At 39.1% G+C, this 14,387-nt stretch overlaps 1 protein-coding gene across 7 annotated transcripts in view; it reads left to right on the top strand.

The window, feature by feature from the left end:
- The first annotated feature begins 6,775 nt into the window (after positions 1 to 6,775).
- The window catches only part of FHIT (fragile histidine triad diadenosine triphosphatase), a 1,619,043-nt gene continuing 1,611,431 nt past the window's right edge, over positions 6,776 to 14,387 (top strand). For all 7 annotated transcript variants that reach the window (XM_077128814.1, XM_077128815.1, XM_077128813.1 and 4 more), the window contains exon 1: positions 6,776 to 6,936. The gene's annotated coding sequence lies outside the window, so the exon portion shown is untranslated. The remainder of the gene's footprint in view (positions 6,937 to 14,387) is intronic.

Consider the following 14,387-nt stretch of genomic DNA (forward strand, 5'->3'; position numbering starts at 1 on the left):
AGCTTTGCCTTTAAAAACAAAACAAAACAAAACAGAAACAACCACAAGTCCTAAGAATGGACCTTGTTTTATGAGAAATAGAAGAAATTTCTTGGAACATTTAGGAATTATGATTTACCACAATTTTAAAAACTACATTTTATAATGAACTTAAAAGTAATTTTCCTACCCCTTAAACAATCATTTTACTACTATTACTCTCATCAATCCACAAACACGTTCAAAAGATAAAAATCTGAAAAGCATACAGAGGACACAGTAAAATTGAACGTTATGACCAAAATCATCAAATTTAGAAGTGATTTGGTAATTTACATTCAACATCTTCTGTAACATTTTTGTTTAAAATATTTTCCAATTATATCATCATATTACTGAATACCCAAAGGCTGTATGAGTTAAAACATTACTGTCAACATTTTACTTTATATTTTATTTAAGATAGTTTTACTTCAGTTACATAAATAATGCACGGTTTTTTTAAAAAAATCAGCTCAGTATGGTATAAAAATAGAATAAACAATACTCTTGCCACCAATCCCCAGACTCATTCCTCCACTCATGCTCACAATCACTTGTGATGCTCCCAGAGTTTTCTATGCAAGTACAACTGCAGATTCATGATCCCCTACTTGCAATCCCCCAATCCAAAAAACTCCGAAAACTAAAATCATTTGGCTTGATATGGGCCTTGTTTCCAGTGTTTGTTTAGCACATCAATACTTATATATATATTTTACAGAAATATTAATATGTGGCTGACTGAATGCTATCTGAACATTGCTATGATTTTAAAAAAATTCCAAATTATGAAGTTCCAAAGCACATCTGTCACAAATGTTTTGGATGAGGGATTGTGGACCTTGATAATTAAGTGCCTGTGCATGCAACACACAAACTTCTTCCTTTTTTTTTTTTTGTATGCTGTATGGGGTCACATTTCATTATTTTTCCATGTGAATATCTGGTCATTGCAGCCCCATTTTGTTGAATTGTTTGTTTGTTTGTTTGTTTGTATTTTCAGGGGAAGTGCATAGACAGGGAATCAAACCTGGGTCTCCCGCATGGCAGGTGAGAATTCTACCACTGAACTTCCCTTGTACTCCCCAACACACAACCTTCTTTTATGTTTACACAATGGATCACAGTATATATAATGTCTGGAAACTACATTGATGGAAAAGTTTAACATTTTCCCTGAAGATCTTATTATATCTACAACGCTCTACATGATCTGGCCTCTGGTTATCTTTGATCTCATTTCCCACTAGTTTTTCCCTCATTCAATCCTCGCCAGCCACAGGGGCCTCCTTGCTATTTTTCCACCAAGTCATGCTTGTTTTTCCTCAAGGCTTTCCTTACTGTCCCTTGTATTGGGATCATTCTTCTCCAGATTTCCTCATGGCTGGCCCTTTCACTTCACCGAGATCTTTGTTCAATTGATACCACTTCAAAGAACGATCACTCTACCTAAAAGAACACCTATTCTTTTCTAGCTCTTTACTCTAATTTATCATTTCTTTCATAACATTTATCAACACCTATAATACATTCTAATTTTGTATATGAGTGTTTGGTCTGTCTGCTCTATGAGAAGTGGATTCCGTGAAGATTGGTTTTTTGTTTTTTTTTTTTTTTGACTTATTTACTGCTGCATCCATAGCACCTAGAACAATGCTTGGCATATATATTAGGCATGCAATAAATATTTGTTGAATGAATTTTCTCTTTTTGCCTCATTTTCTATTTTAAAGCTCTGAGTTGCTCTTAGGGTAAACTAAAAGTTCTTATGCCTAGAAGACCCTCAGGGGCTGATCCTGAGGCCTCTTCCAGGCTCCCCACTGCCTTTCTTCCTTTCTAGGTTGTAGACTGATGACTCTACCCTGACTGACCCCTGGTCTTGGCATGTGCCCTGTTTCCCTTGTCTGGAAGCCCCCATCTCCTCCCAGTAGGTAGCAGAATCAGTTCATCCTTTAAGACTTAATTTACTGGACATCACATTGATGTGTAACAGCCCATTTACTTGTTTATGGAATTTGCATTACAGTACAAATTCCAGTGACTGTATCTTGTTCATGGGTGAATCCCAACCTCTAGCACAGTGGGTGGCACAGAGTAAGCCTCAATATATGACAAACTGTACTGAATTGAGTTTGCATACCATACTGCACTAAGTCCTCTAATAAAGAAATGCATGTTTTATTTTTTAAGAAATGCTTTTAATGGGTTTTCCCCTCTAGAATGATAAAAATGCCTTTAAAGCTGTGATGAAAGCAGAGCAATGTGTTGGCATAATTTCAAAGGATAATTCCTTGAAACTGAGTGATGAAAAATCATAGTTTATCTCTAGGCCACCCTAGTGAGATCACAGCTTGGACACTGAGCTTAGTTTTATGCACCTTATGTTCTAGGTAACTGGAAGATGATTGCAAAAGATGGCAGTAAGAAGGATTAAGTGTGATTATTTATGAGGCACAGTTAAAAGAAGACAGCATGCATATGTTCACTAACTATAAGGAATAGACTGATCTCTAAATATCTGATGAACAAGTCTACTCAAGGAATGCATTTAAAACAGAACAACAAAGGAATGAACAGGACAAGAGAATAAAAAAAGGTAGGGGAAAATTTAGAGAATTTTCAGCATATCATGTGATGGCTTTTGCTAGCAACCAGAATTCTCCAACAGCAGTGAAAAAGCTAAATAGTTACAGGTTGTGGAATTTGTGAAGGAGACTAGAGCATTTGGGTACAGCTGTTTCCCAACCTTTTTATACTTTGTAATATCAAAACAATGCATAGTTTTTCTTATTTCTAATATGGTATTTTCATACTAGTTATAATATTTCCAATTAATAAATTCCCCCAACATTCTTGTCTGAAAGACTGTTATATGACCTGTAACATACAGCCGAGATAAATTATGCAGTTGGCTGAACTTTTTGACCTCTAAGGCCCTTTCTAGTTTTGAAATTCTGTTTCCATGGTAAAGATTTCTTTGCAAGTCTATGTGATTGAAAGGATGTTGGAGTGTTTGGCTATGGCAGGTTAGTGAATGACCATCAGGATTCTATACATCAGGATTATCCCAGGCTTTGTGATCATGGGAGGTTACTGGGGGATGTGGTAGTTTGGAGGTATGTACCCCAGAAAAGCATGTTCTCAAACTAAAGCCATTCTTGTGGGTTTGAAGCCATTATGGGTAGGATCATTTGATGAGGTTGCTTCTGGTTAAGGTTTGGCCCAAATTTTTTCAATCGGGATGGTTCTTAATCCTATTATGGGGTCCTTTTCATGCAGAATGAAATCCAGACAGAGGAGGGAACAGCCAGAAGCTGAGACTCAGTGGAACCTGGAAGACGATGGAGAGGCACCATGTCACTGCCATGTGACAGAGGAGATAAGGACTAAGACTGCCCCCAGCCAGCCCAAGAATGTCAGTCTTTGGGAAGAAAGCATCACCTTGATGAGGCCTTGATTTGGCCTTCTCTTAGCCTCAAAATCATGAGCCATTAAATTCCCATTGTGTAAGCCAACCCAATGCATGGTATCTGCTTGAGCAGCTGAGAAGACAAAAACAGGGAGTTATCTGTGCCTCTTCTTATTTTGTGATTTGGCTGAATGTTGAGTGGTGCAAATGGCAGTCTCTTTTAATATTTACCCTGTTAGTTTTTTTGTGGCTATAACACATTCATTTATTGACTACCTATTTATCGAGTACCTACTATGTGCTAAGATTTGAGAAACAACAGGGAATAAGACTAAGACAAAGTTCTTGCCTTCATCGAGCTTACATTTTATTTGGAGGAGAAAGACAATAAACAGAAAGACAAATAAATGGTGACTGTAGTTTCAAGTAGAGTTATTGGCTATGAAGAAGTCCTATAACAGCACAATCCACACAGGTCTTTCACACAATTGTCTTTAAGGTTTAAGGATCACAGTCTGTGCACTTAATGTTAATTGCTCAAAAAATCCCAAGTGCTTTACATGTCTTTCCCAAACACAAAATGAACAAAAAATTGCCTCTAGCAATATTTCTTTAAATTACCTTTTCTCTTTGCTTGATCTCCTTACTCCTCTCCTACCCCATTTCAGTTCCCCTGTAGCCCCTCCTTAGATCTTTAGAGAATTCAAATTTCTCTGTACAAATGTGATTTCTGTTGTTTTTGCTTGGCTTGTATGTCTTAGTGAGAATATAGAAAGTATAATTTATATTATTTGTCCACCTGATGAGAAAAACAGAGTGGTAGGCTACCCTTATTTATTTATTTATTTGGTATGTACCTACTTCTTGTATGTATCCCATTCTGCTAGTCTCAGTGACATAAGGTTGTGGTGAACCAAAGTCACTTGAGGTATGGGTGCCCTGCCAGCATTCTCTAGGCCCTTCTCATTTCAACACATACCAACTTAACTTCCAATATTAGCAGCTCTACCTGCTCATGTGGCAAGCCAGAAAAGCCAGGGACTTAACTTATGAAAGCAGTCCTCAATCACCTCTTGATGGGAATGGTATTTCAGTAATCTGGCTCTCTTATCTCTTTTTCTACATTTTCCCAGGAGGATTAACGTCCAATTGCCCATGGTGGTAAGGTGCTTGATAGTGTGTGTGTGTATGTTTTCTGGCTTTCTTTCTTTCTCTATCACATGTTCCTATTCTCCCACTGGTGTTTACTGAGATTACATTCCACATAAACACTTGTACTTGAATGTCTGGATGAACCCAAACTAAGGCACCATTTCCAAGTAATTAGAAATCAGTCAACTTGCAGATTAGATAGTCATCTCCCTACTGGTCATCTTAGCACTTGGATATCCTGGGTCTGAGGCAAGTACCATATGTCTTAATGCTCTTTACAAATATATGTTCTGCCGACCTTCAGCCCAGCAGTTTGCCTCATCCACAGCTGAAGCAATACCTAAACTCTCATGGTAGGTTGCTTGACAATGGTGTAATAATCATTAGACACCATTGTTTAGATCCTGAGTACATTCAACATTTACCTTTTGATTGCTAAATAGAAGATTTAATAATTATAGGCTGATACTTTCTCAGGAAGAGAGTCTAGTTGCTGAACTTTCCAGTTTCATACGGTTCAGTGATTTCTTCCATGTTTAGTCTGGCTGCTGACACATATGCTGAAATCTCTCATGCTGTTCAGCTTGAGAAAAGCTGGGACTTCTGAGCTGAGTCTGTGCTCATAAAAGCTTGAAAGAACTGTAGTATTACAGGAGACAACCCCAGATTGACAGAAGATTAAGCTAGGAAGACTGAACAGGGATTTTAATCCTATGCACAAAATTACTCTGTATCACATATTGATCACATTTCTGCTGTTTTATTTGTAATTGTTTTCAGTTTCACCTTGTTCACAATTTTCTAACATTTTATTTGGCCACGTGTTTGTCTGATGACTTATATAGTGACTATAGTACAATATGACATTCTCTGAGAGTCAAGTTTCCAAGGACATCAGTCTTTCACACCAGGACACTTTGTAGGACAATTTGCTACTCTCTGTGGAAAGTAGCAAACACTGGAAAGGATGAGAGAGCTAAGACTTGGTGTAATCAGCTGCACGTAATGAACCAGGGCAAAGAAAAAGTGAATTGATGCCAGGGAAACTAGGGTCATAACTCAGTGTTTGTTCAAGTGTAATTGCTGTTTGTTTTTCCCTTTAAAATGTAAAACAGTGACAGGCAAATATTTCTCCTTCCTTGGACCCATAAATGGGAGGGATGGTAAGAAATGAAGAGAAGGGGACAGGTTGAAGAAGAGAGGCTGCTTTGAAAAGCAGCACAATGTATTAGCAAGTCTGAAGGCCAGGATTCTGGTCTCTGCTTACCGTATGAGCATGTGCAATTCATTTAGCTGCTCTGCAATTTGCAATTACATTTATTGCAAACTTTACCTCTTATTAGTCCACTAGACCAAGAGTAGCTTGAGGTTAGGAATTGGGTCTGATTCAATGATTTCTTTAGCACCTACACTGCACCTGGCACAGAACATATTGAGGAATGATCTTGATTTTCTTTTCTTTTTTAAAGGAGTGAGCACTACAAATAGTCAGAGAAGGGTTTGAATGATCTGTATGACAGCAAGGGAGAACAGTGGGGAAAGGTCACTCTACATTTCATGCAATTATTAAAAAATATAGTCAGTGTGCCCACTATGTGCCAGGCAATTTTGTAGGGGGCTAGAAATACTGCAGTGATCACAATAAAAATCCCCATCAGCACGAATCTTGCATTCTAGTGGGGGAAGGAGACAATAGATAAGTAAATTGTGTACAATACTACGAACAAATGCGGAAGGGGGAAGGGAGGTTGTGGGGCAAATTTATTTAGGGTGCTAAGGAAGTGTAGTCATAAACTGGATAAATCAGGGCCTGCAAGTCCGTATTCTTAGAAAAACATAAAGAAAAGAAGGCTTAAGAAATCAAGAAGGATTTGGAGCGGGGAAAGAAGTGAAAGACAAATTTCACTTTGTGAAAAAAAAGCCTGTGGCGAGAGGTGCGGAAAGGAGGCAGAAATGCAGCGCAGCTTTCAGTTTCATTTGAAAAGAGTTGTTCCTTTTTCCACTTCGACAGATGCAAAGATTGCGTGATTTCTGATAAATACCCGAGGGGTTTCTCACCTTAGTTTCGCCCTGTCTTTCCCGCCCTTGAATCAGGGTTGTTGTCAGGAGTGGCTTCTGATTGGGTCTGTATTACCACGTACTCTGCGCCTATTGGTCCCTGAGCCTGTCTCAAATGAGCATCCACGCGGCCGTCTGGGAGTTGTAGTTCTTGCCGCTCCGTCCAGTAGCAGGACTTTTTGCCCTGTGCTCCCGGGTCTCTCAGGCGGCCACCGTGTGGGCAGAGGCTCAGTTCCAGGCCCAGGCGGCGCACCCTCCCTGTGCTTTATATTTTCCAGCAGCCAAGATTTCGGAAGGTAGGGGGCGGGGGATAAGTCCAAGTGAAAGAGTGTTTCTGGGGCGAGAGTCAGAATTTCCGTGAGCGTCTGGTCATTGCCTCGGCGGCCTCGTGGGAGCGGGAGAGGTCTGTTCGGAGGACCCTCCTCCTTCGCAGGGCAGGGACCCAGGCGCTCCATTTCTGGAGTACTCACCTTATCCCTAACCAGGCTGTCCATAGTGCATTTTGCAAGTGGGGAAACTGAGGCAGGGGGCCACAGCGCTTGGCACTGCTGGTGCAGTTGACATTGCCAAAATGGTTTGTCAGTTTCAAGGGTAGATAATAGGAATTTCTGCCTGTCAGGACTATGTTAAATACCCGGCGCTGAGTTCTTCAAAGGGCGCTGGTTGAACACCTGCCCAAGGCATCAACAAAACAGACCCGTGGAAGGTTGTATTTTAGAAAGCGATTTTACACTTGATATTTAAAAAAACAGAAAAGCATCGAATCGTTATCGTAGGGGAACTAATTAGTACCCTATCGGACTGACTTTCTTATGCATATTTTATGGTTCAGTGCTTAAGGTACTAGATCACTGTGTGGGAAAGTAAGAGGCAGGATAGTACAACTTGAGCTGGATTTGCAGCCCCTTTTCTAGGTTCAAATCTGCCCCTGCTGCGTATCCTTGCACCAACCACTCGCTTTCTAGGAGGCTCACGGCGTTTTTCTGGGAAAAATTGAGCTAATACTCCCTGCCCTAGTTGCCCAGAGATGAGGCCGAAATCAAAACGAGGTCAGGCTTGTCAGAGTTTGCCACTTGCAAAATTACTGCTATTATTATTTTGGACCTCTCAAAAATGTGCTAGGGACCAGCAGGAAACACTCCCTATGGTTGTTTCAAAAAGGCTCTAACCCCAGCTGGATCCGTATACCCGAAGGCAGTCCTTACTCGCACCGCCTTCAGTGGGGTGTGCCTGAACCCTTCCTCTCGGGCTCCATCTTATGGCCAGCGGCCTATTCAGCGGAGGTATCTGGGAGTTGTCTCACTTACAGCGGCTGGTGCCTCACCTCCCAATGTGCCCTTCGGCGCGGCGAGGTGTCTGATGGGAGATGAAGTCTCAATTCCAGCCGTTCTGTGGGGCTACCTCTCGATGCGGAACTACAATTCCCATGTGACCCTGCGCTCTTGACTCAGCCTCTTTCCTACCTTCTGCGAGTTAGGAACGCAGAGCTTTGTTTAGTAATTATTTAGTTAATTATTAGGCTTCTCGGTTGGTTGTATACGCTGTTTCAAGTATTAGGGAATGAGCATATTTTCAAACAAAGCTACTGCTTGACAATTTACAGAACATGTTCACGTTGATTATCTCTTTTAATAATACTGTGTCTCCCTTTTGTAGATGAGGAAACACAGTTTGGGGAAAATAATTTGTCCGCAATCATACACCTAGTAGTTATTTATGCAATTATATCTATATATAATAAGCATATATATGCATGTATATATGTGTAGCTCTGTATTTTGATCCATGTACCTCTTTTGTTATATATATATGAAGACTACCTTACAGAGCTGAGAGGAAGCCCAGCCTTTCAAATTTTGGAATCTTGCCATTATACCGTGTTGCCATTGTAGATAGGAACATTTATGGCACTAAATGTTCGTGCTGCAAAAACCGTTGAGGTCATTTAAATCTAAGACAAAGGTCTTGGAGCAGTTCCTGTCATATAATAAGGTTTCACAATGTTATCTATACATAGTTTTACAATCCGTTTATTTTCGAGATGAGGAAACTGGCCCAGGGTTATAAAGCAGCTTGCATAAGGTGACATAGTTGGTTTGTGTCAGAGATGAGAGTTAAACCCAAGTGTCTTTTATTTCCAAGGCCAGAATTATTTTCATTCCCCCAGCAGTCAGCTAACAGGAGCACCAGATGTGTAGTTTGACATCTAGTTTGACCTTTTTGGCCACAGACCAAAACCAATTGTAAAGCTTTTTTCCCTTATTATTGGTAAGGTGATAATATTTCATTAATTCACCAAATATTTTTCAAACGTCTTCATATGCTTATTAGGTATGGGGGCCACATGGATGAAAAGTACCTAATGGGCTAGGGCCAGAAGGGCCTTACAGATCTTCTAATCTAACTCTTTCATTTTCTAAGTGAGAGCAAGGTACTAAGTAGTCCACGATTTTCATCTCATGCTCTTGTGTCGAGATCCTGTTTCTGCAAGGAGGCAGGTTTCTGAAGGTCAAACAGTACTTTTCAGGCTCATGCTTTCTTCGACCTCATTCTAGCTTCATTTCTGTAAAAGCCTAGTGGAAATGCTTTAAGAAAAGTTTCTATGTCTGCATCTTTACATATCTGCAACTTCAACATGCTCCATTTCTATTTTGAGAATTAGTCTTGTTTTGGCTCCCAACAGTCTTCTCTTTCATATTTTCAGACACTCGAGAACAAAATCAAACATTGTGTTTGAATTCACAGGTATGAAAATCTGATTTTCTAATGTAATGTATCAGAAAAGGACACACGAGTTGGTTGAACTATACAAAACTTTCTTTTTAGAAGACACATTGGTGCTTTGAGTTATGTATTCACAAATAATAAAGCAGGTAACACCTCTTCTATGTGAAAGATGATTTCTACATAATTAGATAATAAAGTAACAGTTTTGTAAATTATTAGCTAAACATTTCTGAAAACAGCCACTGTGGGAGAAGCTCTCCCTGTTCCCCTCCCTCCCCCTAGCAGTCTCACAACTGACAGTTTGATGGCATCTTGCACAGTGCCTGACCATTCTTCCGCACTGAAAAAGCATTTGTGAATTTGCATTCACAAGTGCCCTGAGCTCTGTTCCCACATCTTTTCTTTGAATCTCAGTTTTCTCTTTTAATGTAGAAATGTGGCTTTGAAATATGAGATGTTGCATGTAACTTTCCTTTCAACATCACCATTGCAAAGAAAAATCTCAACCTTTGTGGTCATCCTCTGGGGCTGTCTATTTGGGAAGGTCCATGTCTGAGACTTCTCAGATGAGAAAGCAATCCAAATAAGCAAAAAACAGCAGAGAAGCAACAGAGAGTGGTGGACTGGGGGCCTGTGATTTGAATCCTGCCTTTCCTCTAAGGTTACTGTGCCCTTGGTTTCCTCTTTTGAAAAATAGGGGTAATTAAGAATTTCTATCTCATGTAGTGATGAAGATGAAATAAGATGGTGTGTTTAAAGCTTTGAGCATGTTGGCAAGTGCTCGATCGCTTGCACTCAATAGACAAATAGATTTTGTTTTTGTTATTATTAATATAAACTTGAAATATATGAAAATTCAGATATATTGAAGATTTAAACTTGAAGCAGGTATCTTTTTTTATGAAAGAACTTGTCATTTGTTTTCTTAGAGTTGCAAGCTTGGCCATAGCATTTGAAATATGAAGTTACCCACAACTCTTTTGATAACCCATCTTGTCAGTGCAGTGATGCTTTCTTGTGTTGGCAGAGAGATAGTGAAGCTTTTGGCTTGGTACTGCCTGCTGAGAGACCCCTGATCTATGATTCCATCTATATAATAAATCTCAGATGGAAAAGCAGCTTGCTTCTATCCGTGGGACCTTCTTTCCACTTCTAAAAGTATTGGAGCCTCAGGGTCAAAGTGAAGCGGTTGTCACCCAGCTGGGGAGTAATCCCTGGGCAATGGCCATGTGGACCTGGGTAGTACTTTCTTCTAAAGCTGCCAACTTCAACTGATAAGGAGATGAGTTACAGAAATGATGTAATCCAAGGAACAGGGAAGGAGAAATGGGAGTAAAGATCACAGCAAGAGCAAAGAGGGGATGGAAGAAGGAAATAGCTGAGGCCTCAGTGTCCTAAACTGTAGTCATTTAATTAATTTGTTCTGTATAGGGCACTGTGCTATGCACTGGAGATACAGCATTGAGGGTGGCTAATGTGGAGGTGGTGATGGTGATGGAGTTGGTAATATGTTCCAGGCCTGGGAAGAGCTTAGAAGAAGGAAGGAAGGAAGGAAGGGAGAGAGGAAAAAAAGGGAGGAGAGAAGTAGGTTGGGATTTAATTAGCAAAAACAAGTCCTGTGTGTCTGAGGTATACAAATCAATGGATGGAGAAGAAAGGGAGGTGAGACTGCAGAGACAAGCATGAGGCATATTATGCTGAGTTGAGTTATCTGTATTTTAAAATAATTGTAGACTTTATTCCAATGGCATTGGAAACCATTGGGCAGTCTTAAATAGGGGAATGAAATAATGAGATTTGCTTTTTAAAAAAGATCCTTCTGGATGCAGTGTAGATAATGAATTTCTGAGAGAATTCAATGTGGGAAGTCAATGTAGAAAGACTAGTTAGGCTCGTGCTTTCAAACTTTAATGTACGTATAAACCTCTGGCTGATCTTAAAATGCAATTCTGATTCATTAGTCTGTGAATGGGTCAGAAATTTCAGTATTTCTAAGAGGCTAATGTGGGTCCATTAAATTTTTGAATAAAAAACCTAAGAGACTCTTGCCATGGTCCAGGTGAGAGATAATGGTAGCTAAGAGAATGAATTCTATAGCACAGAGGACCTGGATTCTAATTTTGAAATTACCATTACTAGCTGTGTGGCTCTGAGAAAGTATCTGAACCTCTCTGAGCCTTAATTTCCTCATCTGTGAAATGGGGATTATAATTCCTACCTTACAGGGATGTTTTAAGTTTTCACTGAGGTAACACAATGAAAGTACTTAACACAGTACCAGGAACATAAGCACTCAAAAATGGGAGCTTTGATTGCACTCTTAACTGTTTTTAATCATAATCACAACTTTATGATACTGCTCTGTGTTGCTTGTTTGTTATATTTTCAAGACTAGGTGTAATAGATTGTTTTCATTGCTACCGTTTCTGTTTATCTGTCTCGTTTGAAATCCAGAACTCTGTCAAGCCATTGTAAAAATTTGAGTGTTATGTGCAAATATATATATATTGCAGCCCATACAGTAGGGACACTGTGATTTCATGGAAAAAATCTGGAATCCTTCATTAACATGTTATATATGATTATTTAGATGGGAATTTGAGGCAACTTGCCTCCTACTGAAAATTTAGTTAGCCCAATAGAGTGCTGCCTTCTTTAAATAAATTCTAACCTGTTTGGGTTACTCCAACTAACCAGTGGTTCTCAGCTTTGGCTGTTAAGTTAGCTGGGGTGGACTTGATTCAGATAAGTTATATCAGAGTGGGAGAAGGGAGTTTGGGAATAGGCATTTAAAAAAAAAATTGTTTTCAAGTTTCAGTTTTTTTTTTTAAAGATTCTAAATTGCATTTAGGATTGAGAAGCACTTACTGTAAAAACATCATGAAATCTATCTGTTCAGCTGTAACATGTGAATGGTCTGCATGGAAAACGAAATATCTAGAAAGCTGCATCTTGAAGGTTTTAGGAGTCAAAGAGATGATAAACCTCATCAATGCCCAAGCACTCTAGAAATTTGGTGAACTAACTGCAGGTCTTTGAGGTTAACTCCCAGGAATACTACCTCCCCCTTGTTTCTCTAGTTGTGCTTACCTGAATCAGGATTTTCATGTTGAGTTTCAGGTTGTGTTTCTCCGTCTGGTATTTAATTTGTTCCATTCCTTATTGCTGAAAAATAAATTAACTATTAAAAATATGTTTGAAAAAACCTGTTGCAAGTTTTGATGAGCTATGCAGCATTACTGTTTAAACTGTTGTTCAAATAAAATAGAACCAGTTTTTACTAGTAATAATCCTTTTTTTTCACAAGGGCAGGCACCGGGAAGCGAACCCAAGTCTCTGGGCATGGCAGGTGAGAACTCTGCCACCATGCCACCATCACCCACCCACTAGTAATATTCTTATATTCTAATTCAGTAGCTTGAAACAAACCACTTCTAGAGAGCCTGCTTCTTCTTTTTTTTTTAATTGAGAGATCTTCACATACTTACAGTCCATCCATAGTGTATAATCATCACTATGATCATCACATAGTTGTGTATTCATCACTATGATCGTTTTTAGAACATTTGCATCACTCCAGAAAAAGAAATAAAAAGAAAAAAAATCTCATACATCCCATACTCCTTACCCTTCTCTCCCCGCTTTCCTTTTAAAAGTTATTTTTTTCCCCATATATATGTGTATACTTATGTTTGTATCTGTTGATGGTTCAGACCGTATTTTATATTCAGTGCTCAGGAGTATTTTTGGCCTGAGTTTCTATTACCCTATTCTGTAATTTCATTTTTTGGTATTTCCTGAGCTTCTCTACTCACTAGAAGGTTATTTCATAGTGTAGTAGCTATTTTCCTAGTGTTTTGACTCCATAGGGAGAAAAAGAGAAAGAGTGGGAAAAAAAGTTTTTGCTAGATGGTTTAATACAGTTAAAAATTTACATATTTTAGAGGTATTTTATATGTATGCCAGCATTTTTTGTAATGACAAATAAGTAGAAATAGAAGGAAAAATTAAGAAACTGGCTAACAAGTTTACAAAAGGTACATGTTGAAAGTATTCTTTTGATGTGTTTATTAGTGTTTCTCATATGGATTTACTTATTTGTATTAACAATCAGATTTCCATTAAAATTCAGTATATTTTGCAGGTTTTCTGGCTCTATTGGAACCAAAAAAACATTGCAGATAATGTTAAAGAACCTATTCCCTCATGAGTTGTTTTTTTTTTTTTTAAGCGTGGGCAGGCACTGGGAACCGAACCCAGGTCTCCAGCATGGCAGGTGAAAACTTTGCCTGCTGAGCCACCATGGCCTGCCCTTCTTCATGAGGTTTTAATGCGTGCATATTTTAGTTGGACACAGGCTGGAGGAGAATACAGTGTATAGTCAGTTAATCACCAAAGCTTGTAGTATGTGGTAAGAACAAAATTTTCATTTTCTGCAGGACTTGAAGTCTCCTTCCCATATTCTTAGTTTTGGAAATTAAAATAAAACAACTTGCTGCTACCCTAAGACTCCATTTTAATTGAAAAAATAGTACCTGTTTGGTTGTGCTGGGAGATGCTTAAGATGGTGCCAAGATGTAAGAGTTTATATATGTTCTTGGAGCCCTGTGGACAGGTGGAGAGGGGACTGGAATCTGCTAGAATAAAACTGTTTCTCTCAGTTCTGGAGCGCTGGTGATTCCTGTTCAACCTCTTCCAAGAATTCTGAACCAGATGAGAGAAGTGGTAGTGATCCGAGGGAGACAGCAAGAGAGAGAGAGCAACAAAAAGCACAGAGATTATAGAAAAGGTGTAACAAGGAAAATATGACTGCGGGGAGAGGAAGGGAATGTTTTTTTCTTTTTACATCATCTGTAAAAATAAAAGTAAATCTCTGCTTGCCAATTACCACATCTCATGAAAGAGGCAGGTTTAATTTTCACTGAATTTTGCCTACTTTGGATAGTCTGCCTTGAAGTGTAGACTATTTGGCATACTTAAAATTCACTTTGGGGCACCTTAAAAAGAGATGAGTGGTTGT

The sequence above is a fragment of the Tamandua tetradactyla genome, chromosome 15 (assembly GCF_023851605.1).
Source record: "Tamandua tetradactyla isolate mTamTet1 chromosome 15, mTamTet1.pri, whole genome shotgun sequence".
Classification (NCBI taxonomy): domain Eukaryota; kingdom Metazoa; phylum Chordata; class Mammalia; order Pilosa; family Myrmecophagidae; genus Tamandua; species Tamandua tetradactyla.